Below are 18,452 nucleotides of genomic sequence, written 5' to 3'. Positions count from 1 at the left end.
TGTAATCACCAGGTTCTTCTATGAAAACAAAACGATTTTTCCTCTCTTTTCCTCTTTCTTTATCTTCTCTGTTTTTTTTTGTTATTTTTCTTTGATTTTAAATCTAGATATCTATGACTTGATCTATCCCAAATGTACTCAGACGAATTCTTGAGAAAGAGCTTTAGTCGTTTTTTTGATACCTAAACTCAGAAAATTATGTCTTAGAGAAAAACGAGAGCAAAAATCTTAAAGAACGTCTAAAAAAAAGTCCCGTTTTTGCTGTGTAATGCAGTATTTATATGGCTAGGGCGACAGAGAAGTCGCGTCACGCGGGTAGAAGCTGCGTGACGCAGCCATAAGCTTGCGTGATGCGACTTACTTTTCGTACTGTTGCCGCGTATCCATACAAACAGTGCAGGCCGTTGCACGGGCGCGCGCCAGGGGTGTCAGACCCGTTAGAGCTGCGTGGCGCAGCTAACAGTGGCGTCACGCGGGTTGTAGCTGCGTGACGCAGCCCTAACGTGGGTCAGGCTCCTTTAGACGGTTTGATTCAGATTTTCTGGTTCAAACATTCCTGGTTAACCGTGAAACTTTATCCCTTGTCCTCATATCATCACAGGGTTAGGCGGGGCATAAAATTACGCGTCAACAGTTTGTCCCCCCACTTTTATCATTAATTGTATAAACAATTAATGTTAAAGTGGCCCATTGACGCGCCTTCTATCTGGCAATTCTCTCGAAACTCAGTTTGATCGGCTCGAAAAAATGCTGAATCAATCATCTGGTCACCTCCTAAGCTCAGTTCGGTCGGCTTTGTCGGTTCCCATTGATCTGTGAACGACTTCAAAACTCGGTTTGATTGGCTTTGAAGACACCTCCGAGGCTCGGTTTGATCGGCCTGAAGGATTTTAATCTGGCCACCTACTTAGCTCAGTTTGATCGGCTTTGTCGGCTTCCATTGATCTGTGAACGACTTCAAAACTCGGTTTGATTGGCTTTGAAGACACCTCCGAGGCTCGGTTTGATCGGCCTGAAGGATTTTAATCTGGCCACCTACTTAGCTCGGTTTGATCGGCTTTGTTGGTTTCCATTGATCTGTGAACGACTTCAAAACTCGGTTTGATTGGCTTTGAAGACACCTCCGAGGCTCGGTTTGATCGGCCTGAAGGATTTTAATCTGGCCACCTACTTAGCTCAGTTTGATCGGCTTTGTCGGCTCCAGTCGGTTTTGAAAAGGTATCTTTGATGCCCGGTTTGATCGGCCCGAAAGACACTGATTTCACCCTGGTCAACTTCTCAACTCAACATCATTGACTGGGGAAGAAGTCTCGAACAGCTTCGCAATACATCATCGCTGGTCGAAAAAGGATTGATTCGATCAGCTTCGCAATACATCATCACTAATCGAGAAAAGAACCCAAACAGCTTCACAATACATCATCACTGCTTGGTGGGATTTGAGATTGTCCTGATCAGCTTCGCAATACATCATCACTAATCAGGAAAAGGATTGATTCGATTAGCTTCGCAATACATCATCACTAATCGAGAAAAGAACCCAAACAGCTTCACAATACATCATCACTGCTTGGTGGGATTTGTCGGCTTCGATAAACCATCACCGGTTGACCTGAAAAATTGTTCAACAGAAAAAGAGCAATATCTGTGTACAAACAGACCTTGCCTTTTTGTTAGAAAAATGTTGGGACATCACACGTTCCCATGCATTTCTTATGAAAACTTTGCAAAAATTTTATCAGAGGATTTGTTGTCTGTATTTTCGAGTATACTTTTTGTGATATAGTGGTTTGAAAGAAAACTTACCTGAGGTGATCGAGCCGTTTGATATTCCTGCCCCCTGCGTGGTGATTAGACAAAAATCACTGAAGTGTACGGGTCGCATATCGACGTCAAATTGTCGAAGTGGACCGTTGCGGGCTTTTAAATGGACTGCACAGATCTTTTGGGCTTTAATAGAAGATAATGGGCCCGTCCTTCTTATTGGGCTTTGAAGAGTGGGCTTGGGCCCGTTGGTTGGAAAAATGGGCTTGGGCCCAGATATCTACTATAAGTAACTTCCTTCTTAATCGATTCAATTTCACTTATCACAAACCCTAAGCGATTGAAAATTCTCTGGATTATTCAACTGAAAGGATTTCTCAAATCTCAGAAATCCCCGCTTCTGCCTACACTCCGGAGATGGAGATTCTCGGGGCCCTGCCCGATATTCCCACATTCGACGGTGAGCCGGTGCCGGTGAGCCGGAACCCTCTAACCCCCGGGACGCGACCGCTGCAGCTTCTTCCATTGCCGGGTTCGGAGTTTCCAGTCCGGTATGAAACGAGTCAGATGCGCGGCTTTCGATCCGAGGTAAGTAAAAATTTCTTCAATTTTTGTTTTTTTTTTTTTTACTGCTTTTGATCCGTAACTGTAGCAATAGGGCCGCTCTTTACTATTTATGCCTGCGTTAGTAGTCGCGTCACGCAAGTAGGAGTTGCGTGGCGCGGCTATTCTTCATGAACGGTTGCGTGACGCATCTGTTCTTGCGTAAACAGTTGCGTGACGCAACTGTTCGAGGCGCCAGAAACCCTAGCTTGCCTTGAACCTTAGGATCGACCTCTTTAGACTGTGTTTAGACCTTGATTTATTGAGTTTTGATTGCTGATAACTCCGGGTGACTTGATTTTGCCCTGAAATTGCACAAAAACAACACAAACGTAGTGAAATTAAGCTATAACTGAACTGCTGCGTACCTTCGACAGTTGCGTCACGCAGCTGTTCTTAGGAAGAACAGTTGCGTGATGCGACTGTTCGTCAATGAATGGTTGCCTTGTACAGTTGTGTAACGCGGCTAGAGAGATGTGTGGCGCGGCTTCGTGGTTGCGTGACGCATCCGTTCTTGGGACCACATATCTTGAACAGTGGCGTGACGCAGCTGCAGAGTGGCGTGGCGCGGGTGTTGAGATGCGCTACGCAGCTGTGCTTCTGTTTGCGCAACTTGGATAAAGCTGCGTGGCGCGACTCTGTAGACGCGTGACGCTACTGGGAGTTGTGTGACGCAGCTGTGGTTCAAACCGAAGCCCCCCCCTTTTTTTTTTTTTTTTTTTTTTTTGTCCTGTCAGAGAAGAAAACAAACAATCGTTAGCCTTATATTTATTGAATTTGAAATTTTCTTACAGGTTAATCTGGGCAAGGCCTGCTCAGGCGGATCGGCTACTGATGCTTCTGCTTTCTGGGATCTGCTGGACCCTCCTATGCGAGCTCGGGTTGTCGCTGCAAGTTTCGGGGATTACGCAGCCGGATTGCGCCGTACGCAGCCTCGTTTCCCGCCCGCTATGCGATATGCATTGATGGAGCGATGGAACGATTGCACGCATACTTTCGTGTTCGGGTTCGGAGAGATGACCCTTACTACCGTGGATTATGCTGCTATCACCGGCCTTCGCTTTACTGGCCCGGTTCCTCCACTAGATGCTCGATATCAGACAGCTGCTATCGGAGCTCAGCTTGTGCGCTCCTTGCTCGGTGTTACCTCACAGACTCGGTACACCATGCAGGGATGTATGTCCTACGAGATGGTCTTCCGGTTCTGGGCCGAGAGGATCAGGACTCGGCTGGAGGCTTGGCGAGAGTTGCCGGAGGATGTCCGACCTGCTGCTCCTGCGTATACTCGCAAGGAGAGGGACCAGGCTGCTCGGTCCTTCTTGTTCTATATCATTTCCTCCCAGCTGTTGTGCACCTCCCAGAATAAGGGAGACCCTGCGGTGCTGACATGTCTTCGGGATCTGAGCCAGGTCGGATCCTTCGACTGGGCCACACTTGGTTTGGCTCATCTCTATCACGATTTGGATGTCTGGACCCGTGGTAGCGGTGAGTCGAACTGGCTATTCATCCGGCCTTTGGAGGTAACACACTTTCACCCTTAACCCTTTTTTTTTCTTTTCTTCTTTGATCCGCTGTTCTCAACTGTTCAACTAACTGGTGTTATTTTCTGTCTCTGTTATAGGTGTGGTCTTACGAGTACTGCATCTACCCGGGCGGTCCTAGCGGTGACTCTCCCGTCGAGTCCAGGAGGATTCCTCGCTATCTGGCCCACTGCCACCATACTTACGCCAGTGGCGAGGATCCCGAGTACTGGCGGAGCTTCCTTAATGACCGGGAGCTTTCTGATGTGAGTACAGAAAGAACCTCTGAATCTGTAACTTGTCTTTTTTTATTTTGACGCACAACTATTTATTACCTGCACAGATCAAACAAAAACAACATATGCAACTTCTTTATGTATGCATGAACCTACATGAGTACTAAGGTTTTATTCATGGTTTTGTTGATCTTTCCAAGGAAATCACCGAGAAAATGGCACTTGACCTTCTGATCGTTGTCTAAGAGAATCCAATACCCGGGCAGGACCAACAGCTACACATCTTCAAAACAAATGAGCAAATGCTGACCACATAGGCAGAGAGGAATGTCTTGTAATCCACGATCATGCCCCAGAAACAAAAGGGAAGAAGAATTTGAGAATCAAGCTCTTTATTGCTCTTACTTCTTTCAACATTATACAGAAGTGAAGAGAAATTATTTCAATACAATGGTTATTTATTCTAACTACTCATTTACCTATTCTCCTTCTAATCAGGTTGATAACATTGAGCAACCAGTTGCAAGCATGTCACAAATGCATGGCATAGATTTCGCATTTAAACTAAGCACCACGCGTTAATCTCGAAACTCTTTATTTTTATTATTATCATTTTTTTTATTATTTTTATTATGCTCTAACTTTTGCCTAGGCCGCCCTTTCGGGTTTTCAACCTAGCGAGCTCATTTCTCGCCTAAGCCGCCCTTTCGGGTTTTCAACTTAGCCCTCTCTTTTCTTTTCTCTCTTTTTTTTTTTTTTTTTTTTTTTTTTTTTTTTTTTAAATCGAAATCATCATTTCAGACATTGAATCTCTTCATTTGATCCTGACTGACAATCCGATTGATAGGCTTCCCTTCCGAAGTGACCAATTCAGCGGCACCCTTATCCGATAGCTTCTGGATTTTGAATGGTCCATGCCAATTGGGTTTGAATTCCCCTCTAGGGTGACTCTGGGATTCGTGGTCTAACAGTCTGATCAGCACTTAATCTCCATTTTTCAAAGTCCTTGGATGTACCCGCTTACTGTAGAAACAAGCAATCATTCTCCTTTTTTTTTTTTTATCATTTTTCATTCATTTCATTATTATTATTATTATTATTATTATTATTATTATTATTTTGATAACATGCCATTCCTACAGCGCTGTTACTCAGGACATCCATATGTGGAAGAAGGAAGTCATCTTTGGGCGAGGCTGTAGTCGACACAGGTTGTTAGTCTCCCCCTTTCTTGAGCATAGGGACTATGTTCGCTGACCACTCAGGGTAATGCATTACCTTCCCAGAAACTTGCATATAGCTTTTTTTAAACCACAGTCTTCATCTTGTTTTACCACTTCTAGTTTGACCCGCTCCTTTTCCGCTTTACTGGCTTGATATTTGAATCTGTAGGGACGACATGTCCTGTAATCGGCTTATTGATCCCCCGGTATATCAACCTAACTGTAGACGTTCTTGGAAATCGTTTTTGAGCTCAAGCTTAAAGTCTGATCCGATTTCGATTATTTTTTGAGATTTTGGGCGGTGCTTAGGTTAAATGCAAAATGATGCAATGCGTTTATGCCAAATATGCGTGTGGTATAATCAATGCCATGAACATAACAATCAGGAGAAGTAAGGAAACAAGTAATCAAAATTCATTCCCATTGATTGAAATAGTAAATGAAGTTCATTCAAATTGTTCTTAAAGCAATATTCAGAAAACAAACAGAAAGATTAAAGAGCTTATTCAATTCGCCCATCAACTGACTTTAATGGTTTCCGGGCACCGGCTTATTATGCTCAGGAGGCTTGGTGATCTTCCCGCTATCTATCAAATCTTGGATATTATGTTGGAGCTTGAGACAATTATCAGTAGAATAACCTTTACACTGATGATATTCACAGTCTTGATCAACGAACCTACCCTGAATAGGCTTAGAGGGATTAATTGGCAACTTTGACAATACGCCATTCTCAATGCAGGATCTCATGACTGCGCTTAAAGGCATGCCCAAATCAGTGAATTCCCTTTTCTTTTTCTCCTTAATAGCTCTAACTGTATTGCTATTCCCTAATTGGTTTGTAGTTGCATGACCAACATTTCTGTTATGATTATTGCTGGAAGACCGGTAGTTACCAAACCCTCGGCTCTTCTTTTTGTTTTTGTTGTACAGTTCTTCAAAATTCAATTCAGCCCTCCGTATCCCCAGATCCAGGCCGTCATATCTTTTCCTATAGTTCTTGTACGATGTCTGAGGAAATCCTCGCAACACATCCTCTTCGCCGTATTGGTTCATCTGAGCAACACGGATGGACTCCGACAAATGGGACCTTGGGTCATCATTCTCCGCGAATAGGGTATGCTTCGAAGAAGTAGAATTTGTGGGCTTCAAGACATACTCTGTCACATGAAAATTGATGACTGGATCTTTTTCTTTCGAAATAGATATCCTCTCCACCTTGTCCTTTAGTTCTGCTATTTGCTTAATCAGCTCATTCTCAGTCAGACTAGCATTATCAGCTAATGCTTAACTACCCAAGGTGTGTTCTGGAGCCTCTCTTCCCTCCACTATAGGCTGATTACTTGAAGTAGGCGGCACTTGGTTATGGGCTCTATCTTGAGCAAGGGCAGCAGCTATTATTTTAGAAATGGTCCTTATCTGGGCTGGAGAGAAACCCGTCTCATTCACAGTATTATCAGCCATCCCAACCAAATATGAATCAGAAATTGAATCCAAAGAACTTGAATGAACCATAGGACTAAACAGAGCAGGCTCGGGGATTAGGATACTCTGACCAAATGTTGACTAGGGCGCCGGTGCCAAGCTCTCGAGGTGATTTTCCGGGAAGGATCAATTCTGACTGATAGATATAAACATCTGAATTAAGGTAGGTCCTGCATGTATGCATGAGAAATAGCAGCACATAGTATGAGAAATGCAGTTCTAATGTGCTAGTGACCGGTATGGAAATAAGATCTCGATTTCAACGACTGGACCCAAAATTCGGTGTGAATAACATGGCGATGACTTATTTTGTATTCAAACATTTTCGGCATTATCTGTCGTCGACCGTCCCTTTTTGGAATTTACAGTCGACTATTTTCTCTCAAGTCCCTAACTTTTGCCTTGGAATGAAAGAATCTCCAAGCGGGATTTTTATTATTATTTTTTTTTGTGTCCTTAATTTTTGCCTTGGAATGGAAAAATCTCCAAGCGGGATTTTTCTTATTTTTACTTCTTTTTTTGTTTTTGTATCCTTACTTTTTGCCTTGGAACATATGGTCCCAAGCAGGATCTCGTTTTGTTTTGTTACAAATTTTGTAATCTCTTGCTCACTTATTTTCAGATAATGCGAGAAATGTGACAATACAAAGGAATCGCAACCCCCTTATAACTCCCTTTTCTTTTGGGTATTGATTCACTATAAGTGATTGCATTATATTATTCACAACGAATTTGAGGGCCAGTCTCAAGATCAAGGTCAAATGTCCATACCGAAAATTAGCTCTTATTAATGCATGGCTGAAAAGAAAAATGTTACATGGTGCATGAATGTCACAACATATGTACAATTTATATCATACAGGGGAACGGGAGTTGGGAAATGCATGCCTTCCAACCTTATTTCTCCCACACACGGATTCCATTGGTATAAATTCCGACATCTGTTTCCTAGGAATTGGTCTAATCTCGACAACCAACAGGGGATTTTGAGATTGACGATATCAACTCTCAGAAATGAATGCGGCATAACAACAGCAAACAGAATTGGGTGCTCCTTAGGGGAAGTAACTAAGGTTTTCAACTATATGCATTGGCTTTAGTCTTATTGGGCTTAACAAAGTCTGGGCTCCGCAAACAAGATTCGGGCTTTGTTGGGCCTGCTCCTTTTGACGCACCTTTGAGGTACTAGGCTTGCGGTTGGTAGTAATGTTAATTCTCGGATGGATGCACCTAAATCGCATGGTCTAGGCTAGATCCACCGTCAAACTTAACACCAGTACCGAAGGTTAGTATGGGTAGAATGAGGTGAGAAGAGAGAAATGCGAATGAATGCAAAAATCCTATGAAAGGAAAAAGAAAGCAGTTAAACACATACGGACGATTAATAATTTTCCATCGGCTTTTTCTAACCAATTTTATTTAGAAAAGTAGGCTTTTTAGAGTCAATCCCTAATTGCAACCACTAAATTATTTATTAAAAAAAATAACCGGGGATTAGTGGGTGCAAAATCCCCAGTGAAGTCGCCAAACTGTTTTCGCTGAAATCCCAAACCCCGGAAGGATCTCGAGAAACATCATTTTATTTGTTTTAAATTGTTTTGGAAAAAAAGGTGATAAAAAATCTTTTTGGATATGCGAAGCCGATAAATTGGTCTTATAAAATATTTTGAGTCACCACCCATTATTTCGCCAATGGGACCATTTCCAATTTTATTTTATAAAAGTGACTCCATTTTAACCCATATTATTTAAGGCCTTTTACTTGAGATAAAACTGGTCAGGCGTACCAAGTACGATTCTAGGTAAGGGAATTGGGTACGTCGGCCCGTTGGAAGCCGACGCCCGAAAAAACCGGCCTCTTTTAACCTACGATTTCTAATTTGATTTTATTTTAGAAAAAGCCAATTATTTGAACCCAACCCGAATAAATCGAACCGAGTTCCTATGTGGAAAATTAATTAACCGTCCCAATTAGATCCATCCATTGCATTCATCACAAATAAAGTATATCATCCACCATCCATCCATAATACATATCAAATAAAATAAAAGACCCGCTCTTGCCTTATGGTTAAAGGCGGGCCACAAACCGAGTCTAAAAATATAATTAATAGTAAATAACAAAAAAATATAAATCCCTCAAAAACTCATAATCATCAATAATTGATTGACTTTGTTTGATTAAAACTTAGTTTGCCCATAATTGATTACCTCCTGGATTAGGGTTAAAACCTACTTAATTGACATGGAATTTAAATAAAATACCAAAAGTAACTTGAAGCTGGGAAACAGTCGCATCACGCAGCTGTCCTACAAAGAACAGTCGCGTGATGCAACTCTTGTCTCTTATTCTGGAGCTTGTAACAGTTGCGCCACGCAGCTGTTCTATGAAGAACAGTCGAGTGACGGAACTCTAATTACAGCCTTGTAGATTAGAACAGTCGCGTCACGCAGCTGTTCTATGAAGAACAGTTGCGTGACGGAACTTCTAGCCGCGTGACGGAACTCCTCATAGTTTATTCAAAACACGCAGACACTTCGATTATTTATTTACAGTGAAACGCTAAGCAGAGCATAAAAAGAAATAATAAAAAAAAACTGTGTACTTGAATAGCTGCGTCACGCAGGTAGTCTAATCCAAGATAAGGGACTTTAGGACACGAACAGTCGCGTCACGCAGGTGATAGCTGGGTGACGCGGCTGCTCTGGTCCACAACCACCTTTCAAACCTACCCTTTTTTATGTATTCTTTTATTTTAAGCGTTTAGAACTAACCCAGAAGGGTTCAATAATAGGCAAACTTGTGTTTGATCAATAACAGTCCAGTCAAATAATGTGAAAATGGGATTTTAAGAGGTAAAATGCTAGAAATGAAAGAAAAAGGTTAAGATTGTTACCTAACCCTCAGATTTGAGGATTGCATACGTTGGTATTGATCTGGGAGTAGTGTTTCACAGTTACAAGAATGTAATCACCAGGTTCTTCTATGAAAACAAAACGATTTTTCCTCTCTTTTCCTCTTTCTTTATCTTCTCTTTTTTTTGTTATTTTTCTTTGATTTTAAATCTAGATATCTATGACTTGATCTATCCCAAATGTACTGTTGCATCTCTTTTGAGTACCCGCAAGTATACGGATCGCAACGTAGTAATAAAAAGATCGATCCCACGAGGAACGGGTTATGTCCACTTTACTACTCATCCTTAACACTTATGTTTACAGCAATAAAAGATAAAATGATTAAACTATAATCCTATTTAAACTATAACTAAATATACTACTTAATTCTATAGATAAAGATATAGTAGAATACTTAGAAGAATTGATCATGCATTAGATTTTCTTTTTCTATAGCAAAACGTGTAACATGCAATAAACGATTCTCTAATCACATGTGGTCAAGTATAATTCAACATCTCGGTACAGAATTACTCTTTTTATTGTATGTATCTCTACATACAACAAATGCCTTACTTTATCAAATATTAAACCTAGTTCTTATTCTTTGATTATTTCAATAAGTTAGATTTAACTTTGATAAAGCAAGTTAAAGATTCACATGCAAATCCAACTAATTGAATTCTATCTCTTTGATCCTTACTGAATTATTTCTTTCTGAGAATATAATTAAGTAAGCTTGATTAAACAAAGACCAAAAGATAACTTAAAGAAACTTTATTGAATGAAACCAAATAACATTGTTGCTTTGCATAGAAAATTATGAAGCACAACATGCAAAAAGTCTATAAAACAAGAGAAAGATAGAAATAATCAAACTCAAGCCTCTTGGAGGGCGTCACACCTCGAGGAACTCCTGGATGTTCTTTGCACGAACAATAATAAGTGACTCTCGTCATCTTATTTCTAAGCACTACTTTATTATTTTTCTACTGTGTTCTAATACTACATTTTGCCTACTGCATAATGCATATTACATAATGCATATATTGCATAATGCATATTACATTTTTCTGCCTTTTTTCCTTTTGATTTGGATTACAATTTATGGAAGAGGGAGAGGGTGTTGTTTATGATGATGATTGTTTGGCCAAAACGTGCTTTAGATGACTCCTCTTGGGAAAAGTCCCGACCTATGCATGGAAGGACATGTTTTTCTGATGAAAAGACAGCAACTACGTCTCCTGGAAACACGACTCGCGCTCGCGCTTGTAAAGGTCGCGCTCGCGACTTCTGCTCCAAATGCTTCTGCCTCTCAAAAGTGATTTTCGCGCTCGCGCAGATGGAAGTCGCGCTCGCGCATTTCGCTGGCAAACTTTCTACTTCTCAGGAGTGCTTCTCGCGCCCGCGTAGATGAAAGGCGCGCTCGCGCATTTGTCTTGCAAACCTTCTGACTCTCAGGCCTGATTGTCGCACCCGCGTATGTGAATGTCGTGCTCGCGACTGGTGTTTTGAAGCCTTCTAAATCTTCTAGTTCATAGGTTGCGCTCGCGACTTCTAGGTAGCGCTCGCGACTTTGTCAGTTCTTCCTTTCCAACGCGACCTCATTCGTGTTGCGAATTCTGCTAGGTAGGTTCTTCCATACTTTAGTCAACTTTGGTCATCTTTTTCTATAAAAAGCAAGCCTTTTCATTCCTTTGCTCAAATTGTGTTCCTATAATCACTTTGAAACAAAAACAACACAAGCAAACGTAAAATATATAGAAGCAACATGCATTCATACAAATTTTATGAAAATAACATAACAAAATTTGCCCACTTTGCGAGGCTATCATGTACTCAGACGAATTCTTGAGAAAGAGCTTTAGTCATTTTTTTGATACCTAAACTCAGAAAATTATGTCTTAGAGAAAAATGATAGCAAAAATCTTAAAGAACGTCTGAAAAAAAAGTCCCGTTTTTGCTGTGTAATGCAGTATTTATATGGCTAGGGCGACAGAGAAGTCGCGTCACGTGGGTAGAAGCTGCGTGACGCAGCCATAAGCCTGCGTGATGCGACTTACTTTTTGTACTGTTGCCGCGTATCCATACAAACAGTGCAGGCCGTTGCACGGGCGCGCGCCAGGGGTGTCAGACCCGTTAGAGCTGTGTGGCACAGCTAACAGTGGTGTCACGCGGGTTGTAGCTGCGTGACGCAGCCCTAACGTGGGTCAGGCTCCTTTAGACGGTTTGATTCAGATTTTCTGGTTCAAACATTCCTGGTTAACCGTGAAACTTTATCCCTTGTCCTCATATCATCACCGGGTTAGGCGGGGCATAAAATTACGCGTCAACATCACCGTAGAAGTCATTGTGCCAAGTTCTAACTAAGAACCAAAATAAGAATTGGAGAATTAGGATTTACATACAAATCTTAAAGTTATAACTTATAAATGAGGTTAGGTGCATGAGTTAAATCTCTTCCTTTGTTGCCAACTTCTTGTGTTCACTATCTTGTAAAGGATATTAAGTTATTTCTCAATTATAGATTATTTTGCTCTTATCAATTAATTAACCTGTAAAGGATGATTTTCATAGTTGAAGTTCTTATTTTGACTAAAATTGAATTTGACCAACTCTGATGTTATTAGGGGTGGCCATTTTTTGGTTTTAGAACCGGTCCAAACTGAAATTGAAACCGGTGGCCTATAGTCCAATTCTAGTTCCATCATTTTTGGAACCGTGAACCAACTATTTCAGGAACCGGTTGGAACCATCCAGAATTGATGGTTTTTCCAGCCAATTAGAACCAAGAAATAAATCAATGCATCGAGTCTCTATTTTCATTCACTCATTTAGTCATATCATGAGAGAGACAGATTTTATTCTGTAGTATGTAGTTTTATTTGATCCTCCTTTCATTCTCTCTTAATAAACCCATTTAGGATTTCTACGTTTGATATTTGGTTTTTAAGGATTACAGCTTGAAAAATGTTTGGGTTTTTGATTCTTTGAAATTTGGAATTTTTCTCTAACGATGAAAAAATATCTCATATAATTTAATTCATTTCTTAATTCCTTATGACATAAAATAACTCTCCTATTTAGACTATCACTAAAGAGAGATAATAAAAGTACAGGCTCATCTAACACCATTTAAAGCCAAAACAAAGAAGATCCTTGAGGACTAATAGTGTTTATTGAAAACAAATAAGGTAAACTTTGATAGAGTTTTTCAATTAATGTGCAAGATTTTAAGTGGATTGAGCTATATGATGAAGACTTGAGTGACCAAAAACACAAGTTAGGTATGCTTTTATATATCTTCTTGCTGCTGTGTGCTTGTAGTTTATGATGAAAATAACAAATCATGTGATTACTCCAAAGAATTCAAATGACCATTCGATTATTACATATGTTTTTTGTTCATGAATTTCAATTCACATGGATTTGCTAATTTGATTTTAGCAATGGATTTCATAGATTTACCAATGGAAAAATCGACGCTTAACTTTTATTTTTTATTTTCTAGTAAAAGAGTAAATGATCAAGTTTAGTATTTTTTTTTTGTGATAAAATAAGAAGAAACATAATGAGAATAAGAGTGTTTTAAGAGTTTAGAGGAAATTCTATGTGACATCATTATAAAAACCGTTGACGTAAATCATAATTAAGAACATAATAAAAAATTGGAGAATTAAGATTAATCATATTTGAGTCAACTCTGATTCATGGCATCATAGGTTTAGAGCAAAGCTCATAGGCCTTGTAAATTTTTAGTATTATCTTTAATGAGTAATAAATTATGTCTTTTGTTTTTTAAATTAGGCATTCTATTAATTGGAATAGTAGGAAAAAAGTATTACTTTTTTTTTTTTGGGTTAAGACTCAAATTGTAACAATTATTAAATTTTAAGAGAGGCTAAGTTTGATGATTTATTTTGTTTTATTGTCTTTGTCATTATTTAACTAGCTAAGATTACTTATTGTAAAAAAATATTATTACCAACAGATTGTTGGCTGAGATGGTTAGTGACCTCAATCCGCGTGATTATACAAAAAAAATGTTATTATTTCACAAAAAAATTCTTATTTCTTTCTATATAAAAAAAATTAACTAAAACATAGAAAAGAGTAAAAGGTAAAAACGTTTATAAGGAAATTTATAATTTTGCTACTTTCTGCTAAAAGTTGTGATTTCTAGGCATTAGTTTGGGAGGGCTTTTGGGGTTAAAGGAAACTATACCAAAATGGTGAGTTTTTGGTTCTTGAGTTAAGTTAACCTAAAGTAAATCAGTGGGTTTTGTATAAAATATCACTTTAATTCTTTTATAATTTAAAAATTAAACTGGGGTGTCAATATATTTAAGTTTTCAAATGGGGGTGTCCATGATACAAAGGTTGTTTTAAGGTGATTTTACAACAAGTCACATAGTTGGGGATATTTTGTAGTTTTAGCCATTATTAATATTAATGAATTATATTCTTAAAAGCTCAATGTAACCTCCCCTCTCGATTGTGCTATAACAGTCTCAAGTTCTTTATTTTTCTTTTGTTACCACTTCACTTTTCAGATCCTATGGTATTCTAGTCACTAAGGTCTCCCTTTGGCTCGCTCGAGGGAATAGTAAATCCATGGGCAAGGGTTCTTGGTTCTTAGAATTCCATATTAACCAAATACCAACTCTATAAATAGCCTATGTAAGAGTGAAAAGCTAGCTAGTTAGTTTATTAATATCCTTTTAATACTAGCCTTCAAAAGAAAAACCTTTTAGTATTGATTAGCCCAAGCCTAAATAAGTCCAGTAATCAACTTTATTTTTTATAGACTCATTCAAACGAGACCCAACTGTCATTTGGATTTTTACTCCCAATGAGAACAAGACTCATTCAAGTGTCAACATGATGTCCAGTTTCAAGTGCACTAGAGGGGAATGTTAAGAATCCGACATTGGTGAAATATCATATCTGTAAAGGGTGTAAAGTTAGCAATTGACTTTAGTGTATTCTGGCAGCCTGCCCAAACAAAATCGGTGAAGGCTTTCAATTACAATGAAGAAGATGATGGGAAGAAAAGACTAGCATTAGGAGAATTTTTAAGATATCGCAAGATGTGATGTGCAACTTGCAGATGAACAATGGTGGGGCAGTTAAAGAATTGACTTAGTTGCAAAACAAAAAAGGTGATATCTGGTCGAGTTGATATCGAATATAACAATCTTCTAATAAGCCTGCGATAAAGAGAAATGTCAGGGAGAGGAGAAACATTAGAGGAACTGAGTTTTATCTTGGAGTCCATTGGAGTTGCAGCTAGCTTAGAATGAAGAAAACCAGTATCTTGAAGAACGACAAGACAATATTTGCGTTGATTAAGAGCAATTCCAATTGAAGATCTTGCAAGTTCCAAACCAATAAAAAATTTAATTCACCCAAGTCTTTGATTTTGAAAGTAGTATTCAAGTAATGCTTGACCTGTTCAATTTCATGTATATCAGTACCAGCAAGGTGATGTCATCGGCATAAACCAAAAGAGCAGTGGATGAGCTGGAAGAATATTTAGTGAAAAAGGAGTAATCATATTGAGGATGATGATAGCCTAAAGATCGCAAGGCTATAGAAAGTTTGGAGAACCATTGGCGGCTTGCTTGCTTAAGGCCATACAATGATTTTTGCAAGCAATAAACTTGATTAGGTTTAGGTGAAGTAAAGCCAGGAGGTAAAACCATATACACTTCTTCAAAAAGATCAACTTGTAAAAACGCATTATTTACATCTAATTGCCGGATATGCCATGACTTGGCAGCTACTAAAGACAAAAGAAACCTGACTGTAGTTATTTTAGCCACAGGACTAAAGGTATCAAAATAGTTGACACCTTCAATTGGAGTGTAGCCCTTGGCAACCAAACGGGCTTTATACCTTTCTACATTTCCATCAGCTAATTTCGAAGACCCGTTTGCATTCAATGGGGAATTTACCAAGAGGTGAATCAGTAATAGACCATGTATTATTCTATTCAAGGGCGATGATTTCTGCTTGTACAGCTTCTTTCCAACATTGATGTTTAATAGCTCGATTATAACTTTTGGGTCCTTGAGCCATAGTGATAGAATTAATATAGTGGGAGCAAGAAGGAGAAAGATCTGAAGTAGTGAAAACTTAGATAAAGGGTAGAGAATACCTGAAATAGAAGCTAATTGTAAAGCAGAAGCCAAAGAAAGATTACAAGCATAATTCTGCAAGTAACTCGGTGGTTTTCTGATTCTAGTTGAAACACGAGATGAGGCTGGTATAGGATTTGTAACAAGGATGTCAGGAGAAGAAATGTAAGAGTGAAACCCATGAGAATTAGGGAGAGATGCAGAAAAAAGAAGAGGCAAAAATAAAGCTGTCAATATTTATAAGAGTTATATCTAGTTTTAAAGAAGGAATTGATGATGATGTAGAATCAAAGAAGAGGAAAAATGTTTTCATAAAAGAATACATTTCTAGAAATGATAATATTATGAGAATGAAGATCTAAAAGAATAAATCCTTTAGTACCAGGTTTATAACCAAGAAAAGACATTTTTTGGCTCTTAGGTCAAATTTGGATCGATGAGCAGTAAGAATGTTGGCAAAACATAAAGAACCAAAGACCTTAAGATCATTATAGGAAGGTGGTGTATGGTAAAGTAATTCAAAAGGTGATTTATTATGAAGAATACGTGTTGGAAGTCTATTTATGAGATAAGTGGCATAAATGATAGCATAGGACCAATATAACTTTGGTAGATTGAATTGAAAAAGCAAAGCACGGGCAACATTCAAGATGTGCTGATGTTTGCATTCCACAAGGCCATTTTGCTATGGAGTGGCAACACAGAGATTTGGTGTATGGTTCCCTTAGAAGAGTAAAATTATGGCATGTTAAATTTAGGACCATTGTCACTATTGATTAGTCTTAATTTTCATATGGAATTGGATTTCATTGAAAGAGCAAAAGGACTGTAAAGAGGATCTAGCATGTCTCTTAGATTCTAAAAGAAAAAACCAAGTATGGTGACTATAGTCATCCATTATGGTAAGGAAATATCGATGATTATGTATGGAACAATGTTTTTAAAACCGGACTGGACATCGAACTGGCAGGGTACACAGGTTTAAATGAGAGCTTGTTTTAGATCACCATAAAAGAACATGTTTAGATGAGAGCTTGTGTTAGATCACCATAAAAGTAATTGTGGTGAGTTCTAACAAAGAACCAAGAGATTGGACAATTAGGAGATATATACAAATCTTGAAAGTATAATTAACTTATAAGTGAGGTTAGTTGCATGTCGACTAGTCTTTGTTCATTGCTGAGTAGGCTTCGAGCTATGGCATGGGGCTTTTAAGTCTTTGACATTTTCATGAAGAGGATGTCCTTGTTTTAGGATTTGATAAGGAGTTTCCAAGACTGTTACATTTCTTCTTTTTCCCACAGATTGGAGAATATGAAGAAACAATATGAACATATATGTTTTGTTTTCTCTAAAGATGGTGAGCTTATTTGTTGTTCTTAGTCATAGAAATATGAATGGCTCTATTACATAAAATAAGCTGGAGTTTTAATAATTCTCTTGTTTACCTGGTTTGTATGTGTGGAAAAAATGTTGACTAAATCAAGTCTTGCTTAGTCAAAAGCTGGTCCTAATAGTGGCATGAGCCTCTTTTTTTCTTGATTAGCAAATTAGAACTTATTATTAATATAGATAATAGGAAAACCTTCCAAATTGCAGGAGACTAAAACCAGAGCCATCAGGTTCTACCCAAAGATCCCAACCTACATGCACGAAGGAGTACATCTACAAGAAATGAGCACAAGTTCTACTCAAAGCCGTCAGGAGAAGATAAGCACTACTAGTTCTAACAAAAAGAGGTGCTTATAAAAATAACCACTAAATAGTTCTAACAAAAGGGAGGAGCTATTTGGAAAAAAAAAAAGCAGCGAGCACTTGCAGTAGTTGGGTAATACCTCTAGGGAAACACCTGTTTTGAGATATGTTGTTCTTTGCACTCCTTGTTTTATGAGGGAGTCCACAAAATAATTTGCTCATTTAGATATTTTCCAAAAATTGAAATTTACTACAAATTTTTAATAGAACATTTGATTTCATAGAATTCATTCCAAAGAAATTAAATGGAATTCGGTCGATGTGAAATGTAATGACTCATTTTGATTCCATTCTAAATGTTTTTTGAATTTAATATTTCATTCCATTCGATTCCATTGAAATTTTTTTGATACAAAGGAGGGGAATACCCAAAGAAACCTATACAGAATTAATCAAACGTGGCCAATACACAACCTGAAAATCAAAATGCAAAGAGTCCATGACTGAGGCAGGAGGTTGTTGAATAAGGAACTTCTGGGAAGAAGAGCTCACAGCCAAGTTGGCTAGCCTATCAACCATTGCATTACCCTCACGATACATATACTGAAGCCTGATTGTCCAGTCCTTATCCAACAAGGACCAAAATAGTTGCAGAATATTCTTGAATCTTATATGCATTTCATGGCGGGAAGTGACCAACTGAAGACTAACTTGAGAGTCCATTTCAACTACCAATCTGCGATACCCACATTCCCAAGCATATTGAAGCCCTATACACAAGCCTGCAATTGAGTAGCCATGGAAGAGCAAATACCCAGTGTTTTCGTACCGCGCCCCCGGTGCGACTCGAAAACATCCTTTTTATTTTTTTTTATGTTGTTTATTTTA

Source organism: Jatropha curcas, chromosome 6, assembly GCF_041381405.1.
Source record: "Jatropha curcas cultivar XTBG-Jc1 chromosome 6, XTBG_Jcur_1.0, whole genome shotgun sequence".
NCBI classification, from domain to species: domain Eukaryota; kingdom Viridiplantae; phylum Streptophyta; class Magnoliopsida; order Malpighiales; family Euphorbiaceae; genus Jatropha; species Jatropha curcas.
Note: the sequence above shows the minus strand (reverse complement) of the source record.